The following is a 17,666-nucleotide window of genomic DNA, read 5'->3' on the forward strand; positions in this document are numbered from 1 at the left end:
AGAAATGCAGTAGATCAGTGGCTCTCAACCTTTCCAGACTACTCTACCCCTTTCAGGAGTCTGATTTGTGTTGTGTACCCCAAGTTTCACCTCACTGAAAAACTACTTGCTTACAAAATCAGACATAAAAACGCCAAAGTGCCACAGCACACTAGTACTGAAAAATTGCTGACTTTCTCATTTTTACCATGTAATTATAAAATAAATCAGTTAGACTACAACCACTGTACTTACATTTCAGTGTATAGTATATAGAGCATGTGATGGGGTGCCTGCCCTACACTAGGCTCTAAGGGGTTAATAGAGTCCTAGGGAGGCTGTGTAGGAGGCAGCCAATCAGAGAAGGGCTGCTAGGAGCAGCCAATCAGGGCCAGGCAGGCCCATATAAGAAGGGCTGCAGGGCACAGCAGCTTCAGTCACCTGGAGCTCAAAGAGGGAGGAGGACTGGCTGCCCGGCAGGCTGAGGCCCTGAGGAAGGGCGAAGAGGGTGCTGGGCCTGCAGGGAAGTGGCCCAGGGAAATGTACTGAGGACTCAGAAGGGGCCCAGCAAACAGCAGCCTTCTACAGGATCCCTGGGCTGGGACCCAGAGTAGGGTCCTGGGTCCTCCCCCCCACCCCTTCCTCGCCATTGCGGAAGTGGCTATACACACTGCAGTCACCACTGAGAGACGTGGCTGGGCAGGGATTGCAGAGACGTCTTTTGGAAGGGAGGAACACAGAGCATGGCATGGCTGGGGGCCGTGTCACTGAAGAGGACACCGCGGTCCTCGGAGGGACGTAGGTCCAGGAATAGAGGTGAGTGGTGGAGCACCACCAGAGTAGGGTGCACTGGCTCCAGAGCTACTCCCTGGGACAGCCACGAGTAGGCGCCGGAGGGGTGAGTGAACCCGTTACAGAGCCGTATAAACAAGTCACTGTATGAAGTTTTAGGCTGGGTCTACACTACCCGCCTGAATCGGCAGGTAGAAATCGACCTCTCGGGGATCGATTTATCGCGTCCTGTCGGGATGCGACAATCGATCCCCGAATCGATGCTCTTACTCCACCAGCGGAGGTGGGAGTAAGCGCCGTCGACGGGAAGCTGCAGAGGTCGATTTTGCTGCCGTCCCTACAGCGGGGTAAGTCGGCTGCGATACGTCGAATTCAGCTACGCTATTCGCGTAGCTGAATTTTCATATCTTAAATCGACCCCCCCTGTAGTGAAGATGTAGCCTTAGTTTGTACTGATTTTGGTAGTGCTGTATATATAGCATGTCGACAAATATCTAGATGAGCTGATGTACCCCCTGGAATTTCTCTGCGTACCCCCAGGGGTTCACATACCACTGGCTGAGAACCACTGCAGTAGATCTAATATACTTGGACTCAGTAAAGCATTTGACATGGTACCACATGGGAAATTATTAGTTAAATTAGAGCAGATAGGGATCAGTACGAGTATTGTAAAGTGGATAAGGACTTGGCTAAAGGGGAGAAAGCAATGGATTGTGCTGAAAGGGGACCTGTCGGACTGGAGGGAGGGTACTAGTGGAGTTCCTCAAGGATCTGTCTTGGGACCAATCTTAGTCATTATTATTATTAATGAGCTTGACAGAAAACAGAGGAGAGCGCTAATGAAACGCCCTGATGGTACAAAGCTGGGAGGCACCATCAATACAGGAGAGGGTCAGATTATTAGACAGGAAAAGCTGGATGACCTCAAAGCCTGGAGTGACAGAAGTGGGATGAAATTCAGTAGTACAAAGTGTAAGATCATATTCTTAGGGTCACATAGTAAGAAGTTTTGCTGCAAGCTGGGGGCTCGTTGGTTGGAAGTGGGAGAGGAAGAGAGAGATCTGGGTGTGTGGGTCCATCACAGGATGACTATGAGATGGCTGTGAAAAAAGCAGATGCGATCCTAGGATGTATCCTGTGAGGAATTTCCAGTAGAGGCAGCCGTTGTACAAGGCACTGGGAAGACCTCATCTGGAGACCTGGGTGCAGTTCGGTCATTCATGTTCAACCCATATTACCTGTGTTTGGGAAAGAGGATTTCCAAGTGGAACAGGTGCTGAGAAGAGCTACTTGGATGATCGGGGAATGGAGGACCTGTCTTATGAGCAGAGACTGGAAGAGCTTGGCTTGTTTAGCCTAGCACAAAGAGGGGATATGCTTGTTCTCTATAAATACATCACGGGGTTAAACGCAGGCATCAGCAGCCCTAGGTGTCCCTTCCAGTTCATATCTTATATTTCTAGAGCTCAAGCTTCAGGGCTTCAGATGGCCACCTGCAGGGGTCAGGAAGGGATTCCTTGCCAGTATTTTGGGGGAGGAAGTTTGGCCTCCCTGGCTGGAAATGGGACTCTGGACAAGGTGGGCCAGTTCTGTGAGCAGGCACTGAGCATTCTCTTTCTCAGGCACTTGTTCTGGCTGGTTCTCGCTCACAGACTCAGAGTTTAATTGATCGCCATGTGTGGGCTTGGGAAGGAATCTTTCCCCAGGTCAGACTGGCAGTGGGGTTGGCGTTTTTTGCCTTCCTCTGCGGTGCAAGGTGCAGGTCACTTGCTAGGATTATCTGGGGGCATCTCATTTAATCATTTCCCTGCCATTGCAGGGGCCTTCGTGCCCCTCGACCCTCCTGTTCTCTGCCTGTGGCACATCACATTCTAGTCTCCTGAACGCTGTAATGCTGGGATCCAGTGTTGGTTATTGGGCTCAGTGTGGGGGAGCAAGGGAGTGTTGGTGGCTTGAGATACACAGATGATCTGGGGGTCCCGTCTGGTCTTTGACTCTGTGGCAATGAGGCATTGTTTGGAGCCACTGGAAACCAATCTCCATCCCGCCGAGCAGAGTTACTACTAAATGATTGAGATGGATAGAGTGAGAGTCTGACAGCTATTCATGGTTAATTAGTTTATAATGAAAGCGGCTCTTGTATTCACGGTAGACTATCGGAGACAATAATTGCAGAGTTATTTTATTGCTTTTGAACAAAGTCTTATCTAGCTCCTGGGTGCTCCTGCTGCTCCACCGCTCTGCAGCCCAGGGCAGAGCATTCATCTTCCAACTGATCAATGGCAATAGATTAAAGAGGGTGTTTTCTTGAAAGAGGAAAAGGAGGGAACACATTCTCGGAGCAGTACCTTTTACATCGGGCTGTCTGAGTGAATAATGGTGTGCAAAGAGTGAAGGTAATGCAAGGCCGCCTTCCTGCTTGGAGAGTGGGAGATCTCTTAAGAAATGGCATCACAGCTCCATGGAAACTAATCACTACTCTAGTTGGGTGATCAAAGAGCTGTAGGAGATAAGGTCCTTTTGTCTGAAATTAAGATGAGCCTGTGTGTTAGGTGTGCCAGGTTTTACTCGAGGAAATGTGATAGGAAACTACACAAGGGGAGAGAGCTGCATTCGGAAAGAAGGGTTCATGCCGATTTGTCATCAAATGTTCTAAATGAAGATGTCACCAAGGGAAGACTGAATGGGAGTGGGTTCCATTGAGAAAAAGCAAACCTTACAAACTGGACCGAATTACAGATAAAAACAATTTACTTCTGGGGGAAAAGAAAATAACAAAATATAAGTAATGGGAATTGCATTTTCTATCTTTTTATTTTTTTTTACCTTATTAATGAACCAAAGATGTTAGAGGTAGAAGCAGCAAAAGAAATGAGCATCAAAGTACAATAATGTACCTTTGAAGTAAAATGCACCTTGGAAACTGTAACTAGGGTCCATGTAAACAAATATATGTGGACAACTTGTTATCCAGTGAAAGTTCCAATATTTGTGTTTAATTAGTGTGGGTGTCTGATCTCAATGTGTTTTACAAGCTCTACACTGGCTCAATGCAGTGCACTCTGTAGGGAATCTGAACCCATTCTAGACGGGCGTACTGGGCTGTGAGGCACTCCTTAGCAAGGGAAGCCGCTGGAGCTTGGGCCAGTGGTAACATTTCATACTGCAATAGGCTCTCACTCGGCAGCAGCTCTGCTGGTTTCGTTGCCTGAGAAGGACGGGCTAAGCACTTTAGTGTTGCCCAGCACCCCAGAGAGGAGAGAGAGGAGTGTGAGTGGTGCCTGCTCAGAAGGTAACAATATTGATTAAACAGTATCTCGGGGGCCAAAAAGGTTTAGGGTCAGATTCTAGCCCATGAAATGGCCCCTTGGCAGCTCTCTGGCCAGCTGAGAATAGGTAGGAAGCTGGAATAGCTGTCTCTAAACTACCCCTTCCTGGCTCCAGCTAGCACAGCGGTGTGTGTTGGGGAGAGAGGTGTGAGGCGGGTGTGGAGGTGTGCTGCATTGCAGCCCAGTTTCCCCTCCCCCCAGCAGTGTTATGGCCCCTTTGTGGGCTTTTCAAGCGGGCACGATTCACAGCAGCCCGGAGGTTGTTATAAATCACACCAGGGGCTGACCCAGCCCAGGATGGTCAGGGGTGCACAAGGGTGCTGTGCAGACATCTCTGCCTCTCCCTCAGCCCAGGGTCTAGCCCTTAATTTATAAAGTTCTCCTCTGTGGTCCCAACTCTGCAACAGACATTTCTGATGGGGGATTCCAAAGGTTTAGGGCTCATCCTTTTCTACTACAGCGACTTGTAGACACTGCTAGGCTGGCTGACATCCTCCAAATTTCCCCATATTTCCATAGAAATTCAGGCACATGCAGCAGAAGTCGGTGCCTTTTATTTTGCAGTTACACTGCATAAAAACCCCATGTGGGGAGATAACTCCATAGACGAATGGGGGTGTGTGTGGATAAGATAGCGTGTGTGCATGTAGCCAGTAAACATTTAGCCTATTACAAATAATGGATAGACACCAATGCCATATTTCTGTTTTTTCCCTATTCTCATTTTGGTGATTAGTTGTAAGCAGATGGAGCAGCAGTATCCCAAATGTCACGTAATTAACGCACAGAATGTCAGAAGAAATGGCAGAGAGTTGAGCCTTTTTCAACTCTGTCCTGGTGTCCGTGGAAGAAGTGCTGATGACATTCAGCGGTGTGCACTTAAAAGTCAGGGATCAAAAAACCACATTCCCCATTTTCTCTGCTCTCAGGGAATTGCTTGAGAAAGGGAGCCCCAGGAAGTCCTTACAGCAGATTTCATTCTCGAATAGGGTGAAATGAGATATCTGGGAAACATGGACATTTTAAAAAAATGGAGAGAGAGAGAGAGAGAGAGAGAATGTTGCCTGGATTGCCTGGAATGTTTCACTGCGAGTGAGAGTCTGGGGACTCTGGATTTAGATCTTCTAAATCCAACCAGGATTGGGAAACAGAGGCTGGTTTGTAAACAAGTCAGAGCTCTTCCTTAGCGCTCACACATTGTTCTGATTTCACAAGAGCCTGGCATCACAAAGCCCAGGAGATTATTCAACTTCCCCTGCAGGCTTGGAGAAAGGCCCAGCAATCGGTAGGCTAGACGGAGGGTGGCAGACTTGATGGGTCTAGGCTGCTTCTTTACTTAACTGTTCTTTTCAAACCTACATTTATTCTAGGTGGGACTGGCTGAGAGCATCCCAGACAGAGCTAGCTTGTCAAACAGCAGTCCCCGGCCACCCCTGTGGAGTGCGTGTCTGTTGCAGTACGCGGGTGCGCTTTTTGGCTTTCATTTGACATAATCGTTAATTATCTTCATGTGTAATATGCCAGGCTTTTATCATCAACCCTTCCAGCATTTTTAAAGGAATGAGCAGTTTATATAAAACTAACGATGTAGTATTTTGTATTTTCTATAACTGAACTGCTGCTTTGGGGCCAGTCATTTGCACCAGTGATATAACTTCTCTGCCTTTTCTGGCTTCTCATTGTGTAATAGAGATCACGATTGCCCGTGTTAATCATGTGTAAGCTTTAATCTAACGTGTTCTTTTCCCACTTATTTAAAGCCAGAAACGCTGTATAGTTTAATAACTGGTTGATTAAAGAATTTAAGCTGACATTTGCGCACACATACACATTAAACCAGCTATGGTAGGAGTCACATATCTAGTTAAGTTCCCCCTCCAAGATGCTCTCCAGACTGCTGTGAGGGGATCCAACCCCTAAGTCCCTGCTTGCTTTAAGCCTCTGGAGTCTGAATGGAGTCCAGGTCCTGCCCGTAATGTATGGTCTTTAGGTGCCCTCTCAAGGTACACATCCTCTGTCTAGCACCCTGCTGAGAGCTGCAACCCTGCACTCTAACTGCCTAGCTCCTGGGACCAGGGCTAACCCTTCAGACTCCCCCACAGCTTAAACACACCCTCTTCCAGAACTCCAGCCATCTGAGTGCTCTGGCTTTACCGTTTACCTCTTCAGGGTCACGTGATACCTGTAACACATCTCACTCACACACATACACACGTTGCGCAGGAGTAGAACACCATTGCTCCTAGTAGCACCAGAAATACACAGACCTAGACAAAAATAATGCTCCCTACACTCATTTCCCTGCCTCAGTTTCCTCACCACTCTGGAACATTCTTCGAGGTGGAGTAAAAGACCTCTGGATACATCCTAGGCTCCCTCTGCTGCTCATGAGTTGTCTTCTGAACCAAGGAGCCCTTTTTTCTTGGCCAGCTCGCTTGGTCCCACAGCTAAAGCAGGTCTCCCTTGCTAGGAAAGATGCCTGTCTCTTCCCCTCTCCTGCCCAAAGCTTCTTGTCCTTCTCAAAGCCTTCCCCCCGTGAGTCCTTTTTTAAAACCCCAGCTTTGTCACCTCTGTCTTTTTATCCTATTTGGAAACTTTCTACTATCCAAACACTACCCCTCTGTTGAGGAGTTGGAGAAAACTGGTTCTCCTAGCGTTGGCCAATCTCCTTCGCATACCCATGGTGTGGTCAGAGTACAATTGTTGGGTCAATGGAGTAGTTAACCTTTAGTCCCGTGGGTACATGCTCCAGGCCCTGCCAGCCTAGGTGGATTCCACATTTCCATAGAGGCATTTCATGATACGCAGTGTTTGTAGTAACAACTTAATAACATCATTCGGAATTCATTCATTGTACAGACGGGCTTCTCCCCAAATCACCACAGTAGGTTCATGAATTAGGGCCTGATTCTGGAAACCCTTACTACTAGAGGTAGGGAATGCATGAGCCTGACTCGCATTCACACATAGTAGATAGTGTCCAGTTTAAGGCCCTGATCCTGCAAACATTTGTGAATGTGCTTAGCTTTATGCATGTGAGTAATGCCATTGCCATTAGTAGAACAGCTCACGTATTTAAAGTTAGGCATACATATGGGTCGGCAGAACTGGCGTCTGGGTCTGAAAATCAGGCTCTTCAGAAGTCTCCCACTGTTACCATTGACTCCAGCGGGGGCAGAGTTAGGCCCATGTGGAAAACTTCGGAAGATCCCACTTTTACTGATCACGTGTAGGACTGACGGTTGGTAATATGTGGCCCCAGGTAACTCTGTGACATCAATGACTTTCGCGGAAGGTGTATCGGATCCCGGGCTGTCTGGGTTGTGGTTGGCTATAGCATTACTTAGGGACTAAGTCCTTAGCTCGCAGAGTTTTCAAAGGAAGGACAGGGCAGGTCAATCTGCTGCTCTAATTATTTTACCCTTAAAAGCATAACAGTTCACTTTCCTGATTGGCTGATGACTGGAATCACACAGGGCTGATTGATTTCCCGCACATTTTGTTGCCCGCATGGAATGTTTTATGCCTTTCCTGAAAGTGACAAGGAGGCTCATCCCACCTCTTCCAGCATTTGCCTGGTTAAAAGGGCTGTTGAATTATGGATAAAAGTAGTTAGCATGCTTCAACAGGCAGAGAGGCAATTGTCTTAGCCGCACGATGCAGGTCCCTCTCCTCCTTGGAGAGCGATTCTTCACGGAAAGTAATTTGTGGTTTTAAACAAAGAAATGTTTCTCCAGCTCCTTACAAATTACGTAACAGCAAAAGGACTTCTTTGTGAACTGACAGACAGACCCATCCCCTGCAAGTCACATCCCTGCTTCTCAAACCAATGCGCCCTGGAAGTGTGTAGTGCTTCCCCCGGGCAAAATGCATGCACTTCACAGATATGTACGGGATTTGCCTCAGGCAACAGACCTAACAGAGGGATTTAAAGACGCTCCTTCCCACACTTAGGTGGGTACCAGAAATTTCTCCAGTGTATTTTTATACTCACATGAGGGTTTTTTGCCCATGGATGCAACTTCATATTGTTCCCCACGTGGCTGTCACTCTAGCTCCTCAGGCATCGCACCGCTTTACGGAAGCCGCTTGAATACTAATCAGTGAGCAGTGATGTCAAGTGAAGTGCCAGTGGGAGAATGGAGTCTAACCGCTAACTACAGACAGTCACTGAGGGGAAGACCTCTTACTATGCTCTGCACATCTCTACCCCAAACCCAAGTCTGAGGGTAGATGACACAACAAAGGACTGCTACAAGAGTTTTCTCTCAGAGGTTATGTCTACACTGGTAAGTTTCTGCACCATTTATTAAAATGCTGGAATTAAACCACTGTTGCATGTCCACACTGGGTTCCTTGTGCTGCTGGAGCGCATCCACATTAGCAGCTCTTGCAACGGCAAAGAGAGCAGTGCATTGTGGGTAGCTATCCCACTGTGCAACTGGCTGCAGGGTGCTTTGGGAAGGGTTTGCAATGCCTCATGGGGCAGGCACAGAGTCACGTGATGCAGGTTTCCCAATCCCATCCTACTACATTGCCAGCTGCTTTTCAACTGAAGGGCGGGGGGAGTGTGTGTATGGGGGAGAGACGGTGTGTTTGGGGGACAGAATGTGTGTCAGCATGCTGGCTTGTAAGTTCAGACTGTGGCAGGAAGCAGCCAGTCCTGGGGGGGGGGGAAACCCCGACATCAGCCCCTGCCTCCCTCCCTGGGCTCGCTGCACAACAATCTCTCTCTCTCTCACACACACACACACACACACACACACACACACACGCAATAGAGCTCATGACTCTCGTCGAAGTGGTTTGTTTGCCGCGCTGGCACTGAGGAGGTTCTGCGCACAAAGTGGCTTAGAGCGCAAAAAGCTGCTTTCCTGCGCAGAAACTTGCCAGTGTAGCGAAGCCCAGAGAGAGGTTAGAGTCGTTGATTCAGTCCCGCCTCTGGTGTTCATCAGCGGGAAGACTCCGCCCCCATCGGGCATGGAGTTCTTTGACTTCCATCCTGGTGAGTGGGGAGGGTTTGAAGCTCTCTCCAGGACAGGGGTCATATGATTTTCCAGGCCACTGTCTCATGGGAAGGGGTGGGATTCTGCCTCTTCACGAATCCAGCGATTCCCTTCTTCCTAGAAACCTCCCGTTGGCGGCATTGTCCCACGATGTGTGAGAGAAAGAGTCCTTCCCAGGACCCACTGACCCTCGGTTCTGCAGGCTGTGTGGGTGGGCAAGAATTTCCCCAATCCCTGCACCCAGCACCAACCCATAGGAGTAGTAGTATTACGTGCTAACGGTGTGCTGGTGTCGATGATCCCCCAGGGACAGGGCGATGGGGAAGCACCTCTTGGCATTTCCCTCCGGTACAAACACGGCAGGCAGCGTCCAATAGACACATGAGCTTCCCAACAAAGCCTTCTCAAACATTTCCAGATTATTTGCTTTATGTGAATATCCACTTTGTGAATTATACGTTTGTGCCAAAGATTTGGAGACAAATTGTCTGCTCTCCAAATAGATAGCTGGCTTTTGATTAAATAGATGCATGCCCTTCCCTCGCTTTTAGCATTCAGATTGCATTAATACTCATTTAGCTGTGATACGTTGTATTCTGCTCTACACAAGCATGCCACAAAACAATATAATGTAAGCGCTAAAGCACAATTGAATTGCTCAGATTTCAAAGGGAACTGTGTTCAAATCAGGTTTCTATCAGTTTAGTGACTGGGCATCTCATCAAAATATGGTGGTAAACAGGAGCAGTGTGAATCCTTGTGTGCGCAGCACTGAAGACCCTGTTTGGATGAGACGTGTCCAACCTGGAAAATACATCTCTGAACAAGGACACAAACAAACGACTCCAAAGTTGGGCGGCCTGTGAATCTGAATCTTTGGTTCAGGCCCAGCTCTGAGTCAAGAAGGGCCAGTTTTTACAAAGGTACTTCGGCAATTAACAATGCAGATTGGCACCTGCACACGTCTGAAAATCCTAGTAGGCACCTAAATACCGTTTAAAAATCTGTTCCTAACTCCATGGGGTTGGTCCAGGAACCCAAATCCACGGGTTTCTGAAATCCACCCTATGCCCTTGCCCAAGAACTGTCAGTTGCCTCCACACTCTCCTTGCTGCCTGTTGATACTTTGTAGGGAAGGGGGTTCCAACCCACACGTCAATTACTGACTCATGGGCCTGGGGGAAAGATGGGGCACTCGATCACTGTCTGTTCAGCCCTTTTACCTCCTATCCCTCACTGGGGTGGGCTGGAACTGAAAGAGCTGGTTCAAAGATGCTTCCAAACCTGCAGCATCGGGATCCCCAAGTGATAGACTCCACAGGAAGAAATGCAGCTGTGATTGTGACAGGTTGGACCCCCTGTCCAGGATGCCGCCTGATCTGCTGGGGTCCCACTTGTTCCGCCCATTCCACCAGTCTGGGTTTCCTCACCCTGTCCTAGCTGTGCTAGGCCCTCAAGCGCACACAGGTAGGGACACACCCAGCTGCAAATGGACACAGAGACCCTGAGATCAGCTCAGGGATTGCCCAGCGCTCATGTGCACACCTCTTTTGAGGTATAAACGCTGTTGGAAAGATCTGTACAGTGCAAGCTCATAAAAATTCACCCTCTCCCTCATTGTGGAGAGAGATATGCACAGTTTTTTGTCCTTCCCCTCCCCCCGCCCCGATATGAATTGTACAAACTGGGATTTGTAATAAACAAGAAATAAGTTTAACTACAAAAGGTAAATTTTAAGTGATTATAAGGGATAGCAAACAGAACAAAGCAGATTACCGACAAATAAAACAAAACATGCAAACTAAGTGTAATACACTCAAGAAACAGGTTACACACACTAATTTCTCACCCTAAATGTTGTTTTAGGCAAGTTGCAGAGTTTCTGTAGCTTAGAGTTCAAGTTATTTCTCCTTACAGACTGGACCCCTTTCTCAGCCTGGACTCACCCCTCCCTTTCCCTTCAGGTGTTTTTAGCAGTCTTCCTTCCTGGGCAGGCAATGGAGGAGAGTCCTGAATGGCTTCCTTCCCAGCCTTCAATAGAATTTACATAAGGCGGGAAGTCTTTGTTTCCAGTGGAAAAGTACCAGCAGTGTCCAAGGTGGTTCTCCGTACCAGGTGACATCATCAGATGACCCTGCAGTGTCAAAGCAACATCCCAGGAAGCGTCTCAGGAAGGTGGGAGATTAGTATCTCCAAAGATCTATTGTCCTTCTTAATCATAGACTATCAGGGTTGGAAGGGACCTCAGGAGTCATCTCGTCCAACCCCTGCTTAAAGCAGGAACAACACCAACTAAATCATCCTAGCCAGGGTTTTGTCAAGCCTGACCTTAAAAACCTCTAAGGATGGAGATTCCACCACCTCCCTAGGTAACCCATTCCAGTGCTTCACCACCCTCCTAGTGAAATAGTGTTTCCTAACATCCAACCTAAACCTCCCCCACTGCAACTTGAGACCATTACTCCTTGTTCTGTCATCTGCCACCACTGAGAACAGTCTAGATCCCTCCTCTTTGGAACCCCCTTTCAGGTAGTTGAAAGCAGCTATCAAATCCCCCCTCATTCTTCTCTTCTGGAGACTAAACAATCCCAGTTCCCTCAGCCTCTCCTCATAAGTCATGTGCTCCAGCCCCCTAATCATTTTTGTTGCCCTCCGCTGGACTCCTTCCAATTTTTCCACATCCTTCTTGTAGTGCGGGGCCCAAAACTGGACACAGTACTCCAGATGAGGCCTCACCAATGTCAAATAGAGGGGAATGATCACGTCCATCAATCTCCTGGCAATGCCCCTACTTATACAGCCGAAAATATCTTTAGCTTTCTTGGCAACAAGGGCACATTGTTGACTCATATCCAACTTCTCGTCCACTGTAATCCCTAAATGGTCCAATCCAGGCTGATTGCCTACTGTCTGGTGGACATTCCCCCAAATACACACCCAGTTGTATTGTTATATAGTCAATATTCCTAACATCAGATACAGAAATGATACATGCATACAAATTGAATAAACACATTCAGTAGATCATAACCTTTCCAATGGTTTCACATGACCCATCTTGCATAAAACATGTCTTAGTTATGCCATATTCATATCATAACAAAATTTCTATGAACAATATGGGGTGTAACGTCACAATGATATTTAGTGAATAATGGGAGGTGGATTGTCCTGAGGTTAAAACACAGAACTGGGAATTGGGGTTCCTGGGGGTCTCTTACCAGCTCTGCCACAGAGGATGCGTGACCTTGGAAAAGTCACGTTGCCTCTCGGCCTCTCATTTTGCATTGTAAATGGGATGACAGGCCTTCCCTGCCCCTAAGGGGGTTGGGAGGCTCTTCGTTAGGTGCTGAGATACTGTGGAGATGAGCACCATAAAAAGGCTTATAAATAGAAGTAGACACCATGGTGGGATGGAGTAAGAGCTGCTCCTGTACCTTCCACTCCCTGATAATTTACAACATCTCCCTTTTTATCTATGCCCTGGTTGGGACACATGAGACGTTTCTCCCTCCTCATGCAGTACAGGAGACCTCATTCCGTTATTTCCTTCGCTTTCTCCACAAACACACACCAGTTTGGAATACATCCCCTATTCCACACCCACTCCCAGGCGGCCTGACCCCTCTCACCCAGCTTACAAGTTAGCAAAGGGGATTCGGGTTTCAATGGACCTGGGAAAGTCTCACCCTGAATCTTGGACATTTCACTCAGGGAATCCTATTGAATTAGATTGCAGAGAGCTCCGGCTTTGCTGGGTCCTGGGCTAGGGCTGTTAGCTGGGTAGATCATTATCTCCCTGCAAACAACAGCCCAGTTCATCTGTGTTTACCTTAATAGTTACTCCAAGATTGAATCGGACCCATTGTTTTAGTTCAAAAATGTTGAAGTGACTCCATCACAGATTGCCAGCCAGAAGGTGATGAATGATGCTTTTGGTTTTTTTGTTAGGAATGAAAGAAAGAAATGAGCCTTGGGCCTTTATATAATATATCCTTGTTACGAGAGCTAGCTGTTGATTCACCCACGTACTGCTGGACTTCCAAGATATCAGAGCTGGTTTTAGAGCAGAGACCTGCAGGCACTCAGACCTATTCAGCATTGAGGCATTGCTGCTTGTTAGTACAGTATCCTTGAATTAAGAACAAAGGTTTAGTTAATTTACATGATTAAATTTTCAAAAGTGCCCCATGGCTTTTGTGTACGTGCAAACTCCAGGATGCCCATCTCTGCCTGAACATGGGATGCAGGTGTGTGGCGGAGCTTGAGCATGTGCAAAAGTTTGCGTTCACTGCTGAAGACCTGTCCTTTGAAGCCCCCTCCTATCAATTGTCCTGATTATGAATCTTAACTATACAAGAAAGAGAACTCCTTTTTAAAGGGATAATTCATGCCCTATCTTTTGAACATTGTTTTGAATAAAATAGGAACTGCATTCTGACCTGATTTTCTTTCGGAGGTTGGTTGGACTTCTGTAAGGCCGTAACTTCGTTGATCAAGTTAAGATTTTGGACGTATGAGTAAAATAGCAATTTCGTCTCGCACTCTGGCCAGTGAGGTGTCTGACGTTCCACTGGCTGGTTACTGCTCAAACACCAGCATCCCTTGAGAGAGACTGTCCTAGCTGTGGAGCTCAAAGGTACTCCACCTCTCTTCATGGAGGCAGGGACGTCCCCAATCCCAAGTATTTGTAAACACAGTCAGGCAGCTTTGACAGTCACTATTGCGGTTAGACAGTCCTTATGTCTAAAGGAAAATGTTGGTTTCTTCTTATTCCAAGGCAATTTTCCAGGCATCCAGCAATGAAATGGAATGATCCTGGCTTTGATGCTGATGTTGCTTTCTTGGAAAGCAACCTAGGTATGTGTAACAGTTCCAGGATCAGAGTAGCCATTTGACATAAATTGGCCTTCTGATTCTTGTACTTAAAACTCATTATGTGGCGTATGTTCCTATCAATAGAAACCCCCGTTAAGCACGATTTAAAAAAAGAATTGATAACCCAGGTGTATGATGTCATCCCTATTCAGTGACTCCTGAAGGGGAAATTGTCTGGAATTTCTTGCTTGATTTTGCTGTGAAAGATGAAAATATGAAGCAGAAGACCTTGGTCATTATTGCTAGTTGTTATGCGGTTAGTGACCCTGGAGTAACATTTTCCATGAGCAGATGCCTAGATAGGGTGATTTGCACATGTGCTATATATAGGCAGGCAGGTCAAAAGTTGTTCTCAGCTTTATCTTTTAAGTGGAAGCACTGAAGTAGCTCAACAGGAGAATAAGTGTCTCTCTGACACGCGCGTGCGCACACACTGCGGGGGGCCTGCTCAGAACGCGGGGATAGCTGTGGAACATGCACGTTTTCACTTGTAATGAGTAGGAAGTTCAGGATTTGGAAATGTCATGCGGTTTGGGAGCATTTGAGGAATAACTTTTTAAAATAAAATAAAGTGCAAAAAGCTCAGTTTTAAGACACAGTCCCAAGAATAGGAATTTGGGGATAGGAGAGGCTGAGGGAGCACTTCCTTAAACTGAACGCTGACTGCTCTGACTGTCAAATAAGTCCCACCTGTTTATGCTCTCTGTATGTGTGTATATATATCTCCTCATTATATGTTCCATTCTATATGCATCCGAAGAAGTGGGCTGTAGTCCACGAAAGCTTATGCTCTAATAAATTTGTTAGTCTCTAAGGTGCCACAAGTACTCCTGTTCTTCTTTTTGCAAATAAGTGCCATGGGGCACTTTTGAAAATTTAATCATGTAAATTAACTAAACCTTTGTTCTTAATTCAAGGATACTGTACTAACAAGCAGGAATGCCTCAATGCTGAATAGGTCTGAGTGCCTGCAGGTCTCTGCTCTAAAACCAGCTCTGATATCTTGGAAGTCCAGCAGTACGTGGGTGAATCAACAGCTAGCTCTCGTAACAAGGATATATTATATAAAGGCCCAAGGCTCATTTCTTTCTCTCATTCCTAACAAAAAACCCAAAAGCATCATTCATCACCTTCTGGCTGGCAATCTGTGATGGAGTTGCATTAACATTTTTGAACTAAAACAATGGGTCCGGTTCAATCTTGGAGTAACTATTAAGGTAAACACAGATGAACTGGGCTGTTGTTTGCAGGGAGATAATGATCTACCCAGCTAACAGCCCTAGCCCAGGACCCAGCAAAGCCGGAGCTCTCTGCAATCTAATTCAATAGGATTCCCTGAGTGAAATGTCCAAGATTCAGGGTGAGACTTTCCCAGGTCCATTGAAACCCGAATCCCCTTTGCTAACTTGTAATCTGGGTGAGAGGGGTCAGGCCGCCTGGGAGTGGGTGTGTATGTATTGCTTTGTATGTGCACTTAGGGCAAAAGTTTCCATCGGCAGCACTCTAGTGGATAGGTGTCCAGTGCATGTACTGAGCCAATTCTATATCTTAACAAACCTGATTTCGCTCTTTGATGTGATGACATGTTTGTTTGCGAAAGGTAACTGGGTAGATGTATACTTACGCTTTTGTAAGTGACTAGAAAATTAGCACTATACCATGTCAATAAAGCCTACGTGATATGGGTTAAGGCTGGGCTGACAACTCTCAAAGTAGTTGTCAGTGGGGAATCATGGAATGAGGTGTTTTTAGCTGTGTTCCTCAGGGATCGGTACTAGGCCTGACGCTATTCAACGTTTTCATCAATGATCTGGAACGAACTATAAAATCTTGTGATAAAATTTGTGGATGACCCAAAGATTGGGCAGAGTGGTAAGTAATGATGAGGGCAGTCAGACAGAGTGATCTGGATCGCTTGGTAAAATGCATTTTAATTCAGCAGGGGCGTAGTAACCCAGGGGATACCTGTCAAACTCTGCGTCTCCTGTGCCCTCTGCCAGTTGATACCAAGATGTTCCTAGGTCACAGTAGCACGGCCAGATTTGCTGTGCACAGAGTAACTCACAAAGTCATAACATTTGATGGTAACGTGGTTGGCGGAAAAGAATTTGACAAGGCAGATCACATTCGTGCTCTGTTTGGAGGCTGGGGACTCGAGAACAGAGCATTTAGCAGTGGAGAGACACCGTTGGTGGGGAATGCAGCGGCATTCCCATCACCTTGCTTTGGCAGGGGGAACCAAAGCTGCGTGAAGCAGCCCAAATCTTTCAGATCTTGGCAAGCATGGACTCTCAGGCAATCTCAGTCATACACCTTGACTTGGCACCAGCTGCACCGGTCTCTCACCTGCAGACTGAACTCTAACGTTACAGCAGGTGAGGTTACCTATTTGCAGACTTTCTGAGGCTCTTGTCACGTTTTATTACCAAACAAGTGTTCCTCAGGTAGGTAGAGTAGGAAATGGCTTTGAAGCAGGGTTTGCTATACCCCTGGTGGGGAGTGCAGCAGCTCCGATGGAAGTCAGTTGGTATTGTAGGCAGCAGGTGTATCAGTGAATGCTTGGAGTAAATACGCTCACTAGAACTATATTGAGGGTTTCTTTTATCACAGCCAGTTTTCTACTCTCTCTTCAATATCTAGGGAAGGGGGTAGCAGCTCCTGGGCCCCAAAACACCTGCACAGGAGCAAGGCCCAGCAAAGCTCTCTGAATGGTCGTGCTGTGGGACTGGCTAGTGTACCCAGCAGTACTCTATGACCCTAAAGGGGTGCGGCCAAGGCTGCTGTGCACTGCTGGGAGAGCACGTACTGCATATACCGTTTGCAGCTGTCAGGACCTCTCTGTAGTACCATCCCCACAGGACTCTGGGAGGGCTCCTGCCTTCTTGGTCAGATCCCCGCTGCTTCTCAGCAGACCTTCTTTAGTGGATTCTAAGCCAAGAGGGCTAATTGCAAATGCAAACGGTTCAGGAAAGAACATGCATGAAGTCCATCGCTAGTGATGTGTGGATTATGGACAGCATGACTGTCACTGGGGGCAAAAGGGCTGTAGTTCGCTTGGGATTTCTGTGGAGTAAAACATTGGCAGATGTCCAAACTGATATTGCCATGAGAGAGGCACTTTCATAGCTGGATAGCTGCCTGCCCTCCTCTCCTGTGAAACCAAATAAAAATTAGTGGCACTGATTAGTTGATATCGATTGTGAAAGTAGCTCAGTTTAAGATGCTTTATTTGTTATTGGTCACAGTAGGACTCCCCTTTCATTAAAATCCTCTGATTAGATTGTGTAGGCTGCAAACATGCTCTCAGGTAGGATGAGCTGTGCCATCTATCAAAGGGAATCTCCCTCCTTAGCTCTTCATAGGTTTCTTTTCACTCCACTTCCACCTCTCATTGCTAGTAGAGGAAAAGCTCTGATGCCACCACTCACAGCTACATGGTCCATTTTAGGATCTCCATGGTTGCTGTTTGGATGCAGGGACTCTCCCCTACCTCCTCAGTGGGGAGAAGTCTCTGTGCCTCTCTGATTTCCCCTAATCATAGACTGTCAGGGTTGGAAGGGACTTCAGGTCATCAGCTAGTCCAACCCACTGCTCAAAGCAGGGCCAATCCCCAGACAGATTTTTACCCCAGATCCCTAAATGGCCCCCTCAAGTATTGAACTCACAACCCTGGGTTTAG

At 47.1% G+C, this 17,666-nt stretch overlaps 1 protein-coding gene across 1 annotated transcript in view; it reads left to right on the forward strand.

Moving 5' to 3' along the window:
• The first annotated feature begins 730 nt into the window (after positions 1 to 730).
• The window catches only part of HTR2C (5-hydroxytryptamine receptor 2C), a 436,136-nt gene continuing 419,200 nt past the window's right edge, over positions 731 to 17,666 (forward strand). The window contains exon 1 of the mRNA XM_054038881.1: positions 731 to 795. The gene's annotated coding sequence lies outside the window, so the exon portion shown is untranslated. The remainder of the gene's footprint in view (positions 796 to 17,666) is intronic.

This window comes from Malaclemys terrapin, chromosome 9 (genome assembly GCF_027887155.1).
Source record: "Malaclemys terrapin pileata isolate rMalTer1 chromosome 9, rMalTer1.hap1, whole genome shotgun sequence".
NCBI lineage: Eukaryota > Metazoa > Chordata > Testudines > Emydidae > Malaclemys > Malaclemys terrapin.